Source organism: Hemicordylus capensis, chromosome 4 (assembly GCF_027244095.1).
Source record: "Hemicordylus capensis ecotype Gifberg chromosome 4, rHemCap1.1.pri, whole genome shotgun sequence".
Taxonomy (NCBI): Eukaryota; Metazoa; Chordata; class Lepidosauria; order Squamata; family Cordylidae; genus Hemicordylus; species Hemicordylus capensis.
Genome location: NC_069660.1, coordinates 124,141,010 through 124,153,887, shown reverse-complemented (window position 1 = coordinate 124,153,887; position 12,878 = coordinate 124,141,010). Strand labels below are relative to the sequence as shown.

General features: G+C 43.9%; 1 long non-coding RNA gene across 2 annotated transcripts; it reads left to right on the top strand.

Annotated features, from left to right (window-relative positions):
- The first annotated feature begins 7,936 nt into the window (after positions 1 to 7,936).
- On the top strand, positions 7,937 to 11,911 carry LOC128323426 (uncharacterized). Of its 2 annotated transcripts, none has more exons than XR_008306260.1 (2): positions 7,937 to 8,893; positions 9,852 to 11,911. It is a non-coding gene; the product is annotated as an uncharacterized LOC128323426 (long non-coding RNA). The 2 variants fall into 2 exon arrangements; XR_008306259.1 differs by having other exon boundaries at positions 7,937 to 9,016.
- The last annotated feature ends 967 nt before the right edge of the window (positions 11,912 to 12,878 follow it).

The following is a 12,878-nucleotide window of genomic DNA, read 5'->3' as shown; positions in this document are numbered from 1 at the left end:
AAATGAGGAGAGTCCATGTGAAGGGAGAACATGGGTGGAAACCAAAACGGAGAGCTTAATGAAAAACCAGGGTGTCTGATGAGATACTAGTTTATTAGCATTGAGGGCTGAATTAAATACTTCATCTCATCTTCCAGCTGCTGTGTGACCCAAGACTCAGCTACATACCATCCCTCTCAAAACAGTATCCAATTTATTTTAAAAAGTTAACTCTTTCCCATCTGTATACCTTTTTGTTCAGACTATACGAACCTGAATCAGTCTGCCTAAGAATATCTGAATTAACGTAGTTTTTATTTTACAACAGAAACCAGAATTTGACCTGATAGCCAAGTTAGCAATATTTTGAGCAAGCCACACTCTCCATGTGAACATGAACATGTGAAGCTGACTTAAGTTGAGTCACCTGGCTCAGTAGTGTCTACACTGTTCGGCAGCAGCTCACCAGGGTTTTTAGACAGGGATTATTCCCAGTCCTACCTAGAACTGCCAAGGTTGAGCCCTCGGGCCTGTGGCATGCAAAGCATATGTTCTACCAGTGAACTACAGTCTCTTACCTCTATGCCAACATAAAGGTTATTTTATATTGAGGGAGTTAAACCTGAGAATTAGATCCATATTCTACTTTGACAAAGAAACCCATACAATGGCCGTTGCTTACACATCAGTTCTGCATGCCACCATCTGTTCAGTGTTGATGGTAATGTCAAAAATAACTTTTCAATCCTTTTTAGTTTTATAGAGCCATTCCGGCTAAAAAGACGTGAGTTGAGGATTGTCTTTATTCCTGTGCATCGTTAGCAGACATTTTTGCAAGTGTAAGCTAAAAGGTCTATCAAGTTACAGTGATTCATGCACCATCCCTAGCAATGGCTTTCATTTCATTCTGGAGGCCTACCTTGCAATCTGAGAACAGTGGCCTTAAAAGCATTGCATGAGTACTGCCAACCTTTTAAGCTGGGTGGGAAAAGAAAACACAGACTTTCTAACAGTTTGGAGAAGATCTAGGACCAGTTCCCCTGATACATCTAACCAGCCCCACTCACCACATGGTTAGGGACATAAGCACGCACATCCCACACCCATTTTAGTTTTCATGGCGCTTAATAGTACATTAAAGTGCCTGCCACACAATTATGAAAACAAGAACAGCGCACAGGAAGGGGGAATGGGATGTGTACATTTGTGTCCCTAATTACTGGTGGGTGGGACTGGTCAGACACATCGTCTGAACCAGCCCATTTGCATTACAGCAAGCTTGTACAACTTGTGACCCACCAATACAAATGCCCTGTATCAAGTGTGTGTATAGAAGCCCTGAGATTCAAACAAATACTTCATGTAATTTTCTAAAGTTAGAGCAGTAACAGTAAATGCTGGCTGCTAGAAAGATCCTGCATCACATCTGACAGGGATTGAACAGATAATGAGCTGGTTCCAGAAGATGTATGAAATTAGATATCATGCTGATGCCATGGAAAGGCTGATTTACTTGTTAACATGTGGAGGCCACTTACAGACTGTCCTTGGCGACGATGATTCATGTGACTCAGCAAAATATCAGGTCCCTACCAGATCAGGTCTTCTTTTCATCGTCTTCACACTGGGTAATTTATGCATTATATCTTCATTTACCGGCTTGAAAATGTCATGATGTTTCTCACCGGAGGGACAGGAAGGAACTTGTTTGAGAATTTATTCTAAATGACAAAGAAAAGGCACATTAATGCCCTTGTAAGCTTTGAGTTGTAAAATTGCTCGTAAAAATCATAAATACATAATGAAGTCGTTCTCACGATCGCGCTGGGGAGGGCAAGCAGAGAAGCAGGTTCCTGCCTGCCTCCCCGCACACAAGCTCCCTGCTGCCATTCCAAGCTCTGCTGCTTTCCCGACACATGATTGGCACTGCAGAGAGTGACAGAAGTCCTCTGGCATCCCACAATGCACCGTGCCGTACATTGGGGGATCCCCCTGCTGCCAGGTGCTCTTGCCACCTGGCTTTGTACAAGCTTGGGTGGCAGGCAGCCCGAGCACACACAGGACCAGGGACCCAGGGAGAAGGATGCACTCGCACCCTTCTCCCTGGGTAAAAACCTGGGGGTGGAAACCTTGGGCTCCCCAGTGGGGCAGTGCTGGGATTGGGCCCGATCCCAGCACTCCACACAAAGCAGCCCTACCCGGGCTGCTTGTGTGCATGCCCTCAATCAGTGGCATAGCACTCAAGGCACAAAATTTGAGTTACTGTGGTCTATTCCCTCTACTGTAATGCACTCTATGTGGGACTTCCCTTGAAGAATATTCGGAAACTCCAGCTAGCGCAAAATGTGGCAGTGGGATTGTATCCAGAGCTGCCTGATGGGATCATATGACACGCATTTGGAAAGAACTGCACTGGCTACCAATTTATTTCCAGGTCCAATTCAAGGTGCTGGTTTTGAACTTTAAAGCCCTTATTGGTTTGGGCCCAGGATATCTGGAGAACCACCTGCTCCCAAGGGTTTCAGCTGGATCAGTGGGGACATGGATTGGGACTGTTGGGTGGGATGCCCCAATCCTCCTGGAAGCTTTTCACATGGGGCTTTTGAAGCCTTTTAACTCTCATCTCCTCCAGAATGAAGGGGGTGCCATCACATATTGACTAGATTTACCCTGAGAGTTACTGGGGAGCAGTTCATACACAGTTCAAGTTTTTCACTGTGCATTAGAGTGTAATTTATATCCATGGTTTAAAAAAAAAATCCACTATTTGTGTCAGTTTTTTGGGACAACTTTGAGTTTGCAGTAAAGCCTCCCCGTAAACCCAAAGTAAAACCTGCTGTGTGTAAAAGCCCCTGCAATGGTCCTGAATGCTCAGGGTCCTTAGCTTGCTGCTATTAACTAAGGAGCAACTAAGCCCATGAAGGTTAATAATGCTTTATATGTCATACATAGTTTGGCCTTTACAGTGGATGAACCAGGACTATATGCTGGTTTGATGTCTAGGAGCTAAGAATAATCCTAATTACATATATTGTTTGTCATGTGAGAGGAGAGCTGGTCTTGTGGTAGCAGGCATGACTTGTCCCCTTATCTAAGCAGGGTCAGCCCTGTTTGCATTTGAATGGGAGACTAGAAGTGTGGGCACTGTAAGATATTCCCCTCAGGGGATGGAGCCACTCTAGGAAGAGCAGAAGGTTCCAGGTTCCCTCCCTGGCATCTCCAAGATCGGGCTGAGAGAGATTCCTGCCTGCCTGCAACCTTGGAGAAGCCGCTGCCAGTCTGTGAAGACAATACTGAGCTAGACAGACCAATGGTTTGACTCAGAATATGGCAGCTTCCTATGTTCCTATGTGGTTTTCTATATTCTATAGATTTATTACTGCCTCAGAGAGACCATTTTGAAAGACTGATTATGTGTGTCATAACAAAGCAATCCTATGAAGTAGAGAAGGAAATAGTAAAATCACAGAGAAAATAAACTGTCGGAGGAAAACAATTTTAGGCATTTTGGTATGTACAATTGTCACTATTCCCAAAATTGAGGCTGGCTGGCAAGATTTCTTCCTTCATCCCTTTCCTGTTCTATCCCTCAGTCCCTGAGCACACGCAGGTGTTTGTTGCAAAACACGGCACATTCATGAAGAACTTCCCTTGTTCCTTGCCTGTTTCAATAAGATGTTTGTGCCAATCTCAATGTCTGGTTTTGGAGCCGAAAATATTTGTATTGCTTTGTTTAAGTAATAATAAAAGAAACGACTCCACCAGCTGCAGAAAAAATCTTTATATGCATCTGCAACAGGATTTCTCACTTGTCAGTGTGGCTACAATTATACTTAATGTCACCAGACATTAGTTCTGTACCAAAACTATCGGTTATAAGACAACACCATTCTTATCTGCATGGTTATCAATCATATTTGCAATATTATCAAACTGATGAGAAAGATTCAACATGACCGACTGAGCTGAAATTGTTCACTTATTTATACTCTCCTTGTTTTGTATGCTGCCGGCTAATTGGTTTGCCTGGAAGGAGAACTAGTAGGAGAAACGGATGGAGTCAGGGAGAGGAGAGGAAGAGTACGAAAAGGAGGGAGAGAGAAAAAAGAGAGGTGGGTGGAATTGTTTCTTAATCAAGTTATCAGTTGACAGCTGTCTTACATTTGTAAGGGAAGCAAGATACCATTTCCCATCCCTACATTATGTTCCATTAAGCCTTGAGGATCTTGTAATAGAGAACCATGATCTCATCTGCAATAGAAGGAGTATCTGCATGTAGGGATGTGCACAGAACCAGTCTGGAAGCCCTTTATGAGCCTCTGAACCTGTTTGATCAGCTGGCGGTTCCGCTGGTTCGAAGGCGGGGGGCATACCTTTAAGGGCAGGGGAGGGTGCCCTTACCCCTTCCATTGCATTTCTCCCACCAGCGCTCAATTTTAAAAGTACCCATTAGGGCAGCAGTTTACCACCCTGTTGCCCTGGTGTCCTTGGCCGGAAATTAATGGAAGTACCTGGCGTGTGTGCGCATGCCAGGCGTATGAGGACACTGGGGCAGCAGGGAGGTACACTGCCACCCTGAAGGAGACTTTTAAAATTGACTGCTGGTGGGGCAAATGTGGCGGGAAGGTAAGAGCACCCTCCTCTGCCCTTAAAGGAATGCCCCCCCCCCACCTTCGAACCACCTACCCCCGCCAGTTCCATGCACACCCCTATCTGCATGCCTTGAGGAGGTTCTGAAAGGAGCTATACATTTCAGGTTAGGTGACAATTAACCTATTTCAGAACCTGCTTTCCAAGCTTGCAAGTAGGGATGTGCAATGGGGGATCCTATGTTTTTGGGACAAGTTAAAAATTTGTTTACTATCACTGCTTCTTACCCATTTCTTCTGTGGGTTGGGTGGTAGGTATCACCCATCATGCCCTACCACCCGACTAACCTTGGTGTCTCTAGAAGCTACCTATGGGGAACAATGGGGTGTTTCACATTTCCCCATTGTTCCCTATGGCTGAAATACTCAAAACATTTCGAGGTTTGTTCTGTTGAAACAACTGGTTCGACTGCTGTTTTGATGAAACATTCAGGCCGTTTGCATTTTGTTTCAAAACAAAATGCAAAATCTGTTTCGTGCACATCCCTACTAGCAAGTCGCCCTGCATACTGCAGGTAAGCTGGGGGATCCTCAGGTAAGGATGGATTCTTTACCAATGGTAGAAACAACTAAGGCTTGACAAACAATAGTTCATGTATGGTAGGAATGGGGTGGTAGTTATGGAAGGTACTGTACATAGGTACATTGGAAGGTGGCTTATACCAAGACAGACCACTGGTTCATTTAGCTACCCTGGCTGTAGTGGCTGAGCATCTTGTTCTGGAGAGTCATAGCCACCACCAAGATGGCTCCAGTCTGATTTCCCATAAGCTTTAGCTCTCAAAGAGATTAATCCTGAGCACTTCTTCTCAGGCTGGGTGGTTGGCCTCACACACAGAGAAGCATTCGCTAAGATATGTAGAAAGCTGACCATTTATTTAGCGGGGGGGAAGTGCCATGAAATATGCCCAGAAGACAATAGGAAATGAGTGCAGGCAATGGAACGCTGATGTGTGCTTTCAATTAAGTGCCTGGTGATACACTTTTAAGGCTTGCCCTCCTCTTGTTTGGTAAAAGATTGTCACTAAAAGAACAAATAATCTAAATCTAAATCATCAAATTGGTATGTTAGACCAAACAAACTGTGTCTTGAATATGAGGTCTGTGTGCAATATTTACTGAGTTGAAATATTAGAAGAAAACCAGACTTCTCTGCACAGTTTATTTAAAAAAAAAACAACCCAGAAAGTATGACACTCACTCTAAAAGTGAATGAGTATTTAGCTAGTGAAGTTCACATAGCAAAGCCAAGGACCACTGTATTGCCTTGTCTAGCCTTGGACAAAACATTTCCATCAAAGAAGATATAGATACAGAAGGTCATTACTAATGCCCTCTCACTCCATAATGCCCCTGAGCTGATAATTACTGTAGTCCAGCAATGATAAAAGCCAAGTGCAGTTTGGTCTGCAAAATAATCTTAACATTGTACTTTACAAAATATTTTATTTTGCTATTTCTTTTCATAATCATCCCATCTCTGTACTCATTATCCTTGGATTTGTGTGCACTTCTGTATATCTGGAAAGGGTTGATCTGGGTGGGAATGGATGGTAGAGAAAATAACTCCAAATAACTTTAATACTGTGGAGTAACATTGCAGGATACTGCAGCAGCTCAGCCACTGGCCCACACAGAATCCTTATTGAGAAATGACAGTGGCCATGTTTGTGAAATTGAATACTGTACAAATGATGCTTTTCTTGTCTAATATACAAGGCCACCATATTTGTTGCTGTTGTCATGGTAATGCTTCTCAAGCAAGCAGGCCCTCAGCCTTCAGAACGCTCCAACTCTCTCTTACATTTTCTGAATTCCCTTAAGTCCATCTTCCTCTCTGGCTTCACAGACAGCCTCTTCACAAAATTATCTTCCTCTATTAAGATAACATAAAGTAGGACACATATACACAAGTGTTTAGTTCTGTATTAGAGCTGGTCCTGATGTTATGTTTTGAAATATTTTCCATTTGTTATTCATGTTGTGCAATTCAGCAGTATCAGTAAATTCTCCTTTGGCATCTGCTTGAGCTTTGCTATTCTGTGTTTTTAAAAAGTGATTAGACAGATTTCAAGGAGGAAAGATCTATCAGTGGCTATTAGCCATATAAATGGAACCTCCATATAAAGTGGCAGCATGCTTTGAAATACCAGATGCTGCGGGCAAACAATAAGGGGTGGCTATTGCCTTCTTTCCCTGCTCCCGAAAGGCGATTCTTCTGATCTTATGATGCACTTAAGGAAAAGGATGGAGAAGTTAGCCCAGTAGTTAGGTGGTAGAATTGGGAGGTCTGCTTTAAGTCCCCTGTCAAGATTTGTTCATGGGTTATTAGGGTTAGGATCTCAGCTTATACTATTATTGAATAAGGAAAAACCATGTGTGCACTACCTGGTTTTTCTCTGTTTCTGCCATCTATCTATCTAATTCTCTAAGGCATACCCGTGGCTAATCCCGTGCATGGCAGCTCTCGTGAGAATTCGTGAGCAGAAGCACGGTGGTGATTGGGCAATGGAGATTCCATATACAGATAGGGGGAGGAGCCTGTGAGAGCAGAAGCACCATGGTGATTGGGCAGTGGGGATTCCATATGCAGATAGGGAGGAGCTGCCTGTAGCACCATGGTGACCGGGCAGTGGGGATTCCATATGCAGATAGGGAGGAGGAGCCTGTGATGGTTAAGGTCAGTTGGAATGCAACTGTTACTGGTCAGAAGATGTTCTTGATTGTAGAGGAGAGGAATCTATCTATATATCAAAGGATAGTGGGCAGGGGTCTGCGAAGAGAGGGGTTGTGAGGGAGGAAAGAGCCCCTTCAGGAGAAGGAGGCTGCTGTTGTGTGGATTAGATGAGGAAACAAGATGAACAAGATATGTTAACTCAGGAAGGGAGAGAGAGAGAGAAAGTAAGAAAAAAAGAAGGGAGGGGAAGAAAGACAGAGGGGGGAAAGCAAGTGGAGGAGAAAGAAAGAGAGAAAAAGGGAGGGGAAGAGAGAAAGAAGGAAGGGTGAGGGATAGGCCCGAGCCTGTCAGCGGCCTGAGGGGAACAAGTGGCTATGGCGGCGGCGGCAGCAGCAGCAGCAAGGAAGGGCCTAGTCAACCACTGCTCCTGTTTGGGGCTACTGAGGCCATTGGCAGGCAAGGGATGGGCCCGGGCCTGTCAGCAGCCTGAGGGGAACGAGCAGCCATGGTGATGGTGGTAGTGAGGAAGGGCCTGGTCAACTGCTGCTGCTGCTCCTGTGTGGAGGAGCAGGAGTGGGGCTCGGGTGAGGGTGGGGAGATCTCTGGGGATAGGGGGCTGCAGCTTGGCCAATAGGTGCCAGTAACGCTGCAGCCGTGACCAAGAGGGGTGAGGGGGATGGAAGCAACCGGATGGAGGAGGAGGAGCAGGAGTGCAGCTCAGGTGAGGGTGGAGAGATCTCTGATGTCAGGGGGGCTGTGGCAGAGGGTAAGGGGAGCAATCAAGTACAGCGCACAGATGCTCTGTGTGGTTTAAGCTAGTTGGAAAATAATCTTCAAGTGATGGAACAGTCCATGTGCTATTGATTTGCCAAGCCCATTTCAAGTATGAGGCTAAGCCCATTATGATTGTTTCTGATGTGTTTGTTTCCTGGATGAATGAATAAGATTTTACTCACTGGCACACTGTGAATGCCCTGCGCACTGAAACCACATGCATCCCTTAGAAGCAGAACAAGTGATTCAGGAATACTTACTCCATTACGCTGATCTTTTGGTATAAACTTCCTTTTGTAGTTGTGGTTCAAGGCAGTCAGGCTTGAAGAAAACTTTCATTTTTAGTATTATCTAGTTGAGTGCCTAGATTTTAAGAGAACTGCCAACTGAAGGGGTTAGCTTGGGTGGTGGGGGTATTTAGTGTGTGTCTGAAAAATAATTAAAGTCATAAACTGATTTAAATAAAAGCAGATGCATGCTTTGGACATGAACAAAAACATATTTGGGGATACAAAGTACTAGACTAGTACAGCACAGATGACTAATGCAGGAATTTTATTTAGCATGTGTCCTAATGTCTGCACAACTTGATGGGTTACTTATGGTTTCTCAGTCTCAAACTACATGTGACAGAAGCAGAATTGTTTGCTTCAATCTCTATTTGCCCCAGTTACCTGTGAAGAGGGGTGGGTGCATGTCAAGTTCTTAGGGCAAAGGGAGCATGTTGTGTGCGGGTGTGCGTGCACCTTCCCTTCCCCCCTCCTGTTTCTTGAGCACTTGGAATTTTGTAAACATCCCGTCCAGCCAATCAGCTGTAAGTACAATAGATTTAGTGTTTCCCAGTTTGTGTGAAAAGCAAACACTACAGAAATCAAATTACTGTAAATGCCCTCAGTAGTGCCATAGGAGCTACAGAAAGCTTGGACGAGCTTACCAGGTAGAGTATACAAAGACAATAATGATGTTCATCACAAACTCAGTCAAGAAATCCTTATTTTTCTATCAGAATCTGAGTTTCCTGGCTGCAGAAATGCTGTCGCCCTTTAAATCAATATAACTGAAATGTAGGACTGCAAGGAACTTTGACACGTGTGACCTAAGTCAACCCTCTGGATCCAGGCAGTCTCTTCCATACGCAAGGTTTTATTGGTTTGGACTAGAATGATTGTAGTTTTGTGTGGAAATCATACCCGGATAGGAGTAGGAGGGCCTGTGGGCCTGGCTGGGGCCTAGAGTCAGCCTTGCACTCTTGTCTGCCTCTCCTGCATTGCACTGCCTGCTCTATGGTACTGCAGCCAACAGGTAAAACCCTACCAAATCACAATGGCCTACATATGGCACACAGCAGAGTGGCAGTATCTTTCTCTGGGTTTGATTTGTGACACAAGTGCCAAAACGCTGTAAACGGACAGAAAATTCCAGTTTCCCCCTTAGAGACAGAAAAAGATTTGAGAGAGAGAGAGAGGGAGGGAGAGAGAGAGACCCTGATAGAACTGAACACTGCTGTTGGCCATAATAATTCTCTGGAGGCACAGATTGGCATTGCTCTGGGTCAGGGATAGGCAACCTTGGCACTGCACCACAATTTATTGTGGCTGGGCAAGTTGTATTTCAACAACAGCTGCAGAGCCAAGGTTGCCTACCCCTGCTCTAGAAAAACTCTATATACTTTGCACTGGGAGTTAGAGTGGGGGGAACCAGTTCAATTTAGACGGGAAATACCAATAAGCACTGTAATTATCCCTGACTTTAGTCTTTTTCTGTCTCCACAGTTCGCCTCCTCTCATACTGCATATCAAATTCCTTCAGTTTGTGTATTAAAAGAGACTATAAATGGCTTTTATAGACAGTAATACAAGAAGTTTTACAGAACAACGAGAAGAAGGAACTCAACCCCCATCTCACTGTATATGCAGCTAATGTCTGGTACCCCAAAACTGCACCCGGCTAGCTGAGAAGAGAGGAAGAAGAGAGCCAACAGACAACCAGGGTATGTCTGAAATTTTTTCCAACTGCGATTATCTATAATTCTTCCTGGTTTCTCTTGAAATACGAAATGCTAAAAGAAGTGCAGCAAATGTAAGAAAGAGAGAAGATGGTCTATGCATCACACCAGACGGACAGAAGGTAAACGCTTTAACGTTTGGAAACTCCTTCCCAAATGCTAGACTTTGATTCAAAAGAGATGGCAAATGAATTAAGAACTTGGGATAACTAATACACTGTGTACAGGCACTGCCAGCAAGTAGGATTCCAAACCCAGTAGGAACGTCTGGTTCCCTAAACTGCAACTGGAATGCAAGTGAGGAAGACCTTGTGAGTTTCCTGAATGGAGTCAGTCTGTCAACAGAATCCATGTAAAAAATAGTTTCAACACTGTGAGGGGCAGCAGTGCCTCAGGTGGAATATCTGGCTTATTCCTGAAGGTACTAAGAAACACTTGCAGGACACCTTATCATTCCACATGCCCTTTGGAGCAGAGGTGGGCATCCTTCAGCCTTGTGGGATTCACTATGTCTTTTACTGGGATCCTGAGGCCTATCAACTGGTGCACAACATTGGCTCATGGGGGTGGGCATAAACTTAGATTAAGGAACAGGGTGCCTCTGAGCATATGTTCAGCTGAGGAATTTGTCTTCAGTATCAGAACTGAACTAGTCTTTCAACATAAAAATCCACTCCTGATTTTCCTCCAAGTGTTCTTAGTTTCTTGGATTTTTCTCCAAGTGTACTTAGCCTAATTGTGTGTGCAGGCGGGGAGTGAACACCTTTTTGCTGTAGCTATTGTCAAACAGTTAAGAGTTAAACACCTGCTGATCTACTACAAATCAGCCAGAGACCTACCTTCTGTCCTCTCCTACTTAGAGAACAAGAATCTTCTGGACTCTGGAGCTTAACAGTAGATATTGAGGACAGGACTTTTTCAGAAGATTCCAATGGTCATGAAAGGGACCAAAGTTCTCATATTAAATAACATATTTAGGATTTCATGTACATCAGTCTTGCTAACTGGACAAAGAGGCACTTTTTAAAGTTGTAACTCTCTTGTATTTAGCATGAGAAAAGCAATTGTTCTTATCCAACCCCAGCACAGCTTTTTTCCAGTTTCTGTTGCTAATGTCTGCCTTCAATTTCTTTTTAGATTGTGAGTCCTTTTGGGACGGGAAGCCATCGTATACCTTTTACTATAGCAACAGTTTTGAGAATGGCTAATTGAAAAATGGCAACAAATATTTTAAATAAATTAGTGGTGGTGGTGGTGGTGGTGGTGGTGGTGGTAGTAGTAGTAGTAATAAACAGCCAGTTAGAAAAGGATTATTCCCCCTTCCTATAGACAATATGAGACTTGCTTCATATTAGTACTATTCGTGTGTGCATTTGTGTATATCATGTGTGTTGCACAAATGCACATGAGACGAATTTGTGTTGGATCATGGCTATTAGCCAGGTGAACCAAATGGAACCTCCATGTTTAAAAGAAGTATACCTCTCAATACCAGAAGGTCTACGATGGAGGCAAACCATGGAGGACAGCTGTTGTTGCTGTACTTTGGGCTCCCCCAAAGTAATTGGTTGACTACAGCTGGAGGTCGGCTGGACTCAATAGGCCCTTGATCTAATCCTGCAGGGCTCTAATATTCATATATATGTGGGAGCTTATGTGCATATGCACATGTGAGTGTGAATGTGTATGTGCATCTTTATGGTGGGCAGAGGGAGCAGCCTCTATCTCCTCCCACCATGACGCATCATTCTACATCACTACTTAACTATTACATATACCTCCATTGTGCTTAATGGATTTCCAAGAAATAAATCTGTAACATTTAAACTGATGTTGGATCTGTTGTACAGGAAGGTGATTTAGGGGGAGGATTTCCATCCCAAAATTCCTCTGAATTTGTTTTTCTGAAGCCTCCTATGTGGTATGTTTATTTCTTACCACCACAGGTTTCCTTCATATGAAAAGATGTTTTGTCAGCAGTTTATTGTGATTAGTTTGTTTAAGCTGGGAATGCCTTTTTATAAGCCAGCATGGTGCTCCCTAGATCTCCAGGGTGCACTTGGAAATAGAGGAGTTATGTATAATGGATGCAGGGACATGGAATTTACAATCAAGCACAAGTTTTGTGTAAATAATTTTGTGGATTTGATGCACATGTTCTGTATCAGGTTTCACAAGTAATGAATATAACCCTAAAAAGTGGGGAGTAAAAGAAATGTTATTTATTAGGATTCTTTTAGGCTTGGCTATATAAAATAAGGTGGTGTCGTGCTCGACAGACCAGATGGTCTAGTATGATGAACCAAAACCTTCGTAAGCCCAATGGTCTTTTAAAAAGTCCACGTTACAATGTATACTTTGTGGCAGTTAGTAGTGCACACATATCATCTGCCCTAGACCTTCCCACATATGCTTTTTCCAGCTATTGCTGGTGATAGGAAGCAGCCCACTTTAAGTGGCCAATTCCAAAAGTGAACCCATTTCCTGTGGCTCCACCATCTATCCCTCTGTGTCGTTTTAAGAAAAGAGAGCCATTTCAGAGCAAGGGCTGTCATGTTTGTCAGTCTGACAGTCTGTTTCTGCTCCAGGGGCAAAAATGTCAAAGGCTTGCCTGCGCCCCTCCTACCCATAGCCGGCTGCTGAGTATATTGGGCAAGGAAATGCTGCGGGGATTTCTCCTGTTTCCTTCCCTCCCAGTCACAATTGGTGCCACCACTTTTAATTTCATAGCTGGCTATGGTTAACAGGCACAGGTCAGTATGGGGCCTCTTTTGAGGGATAGAAGGAAGACAGA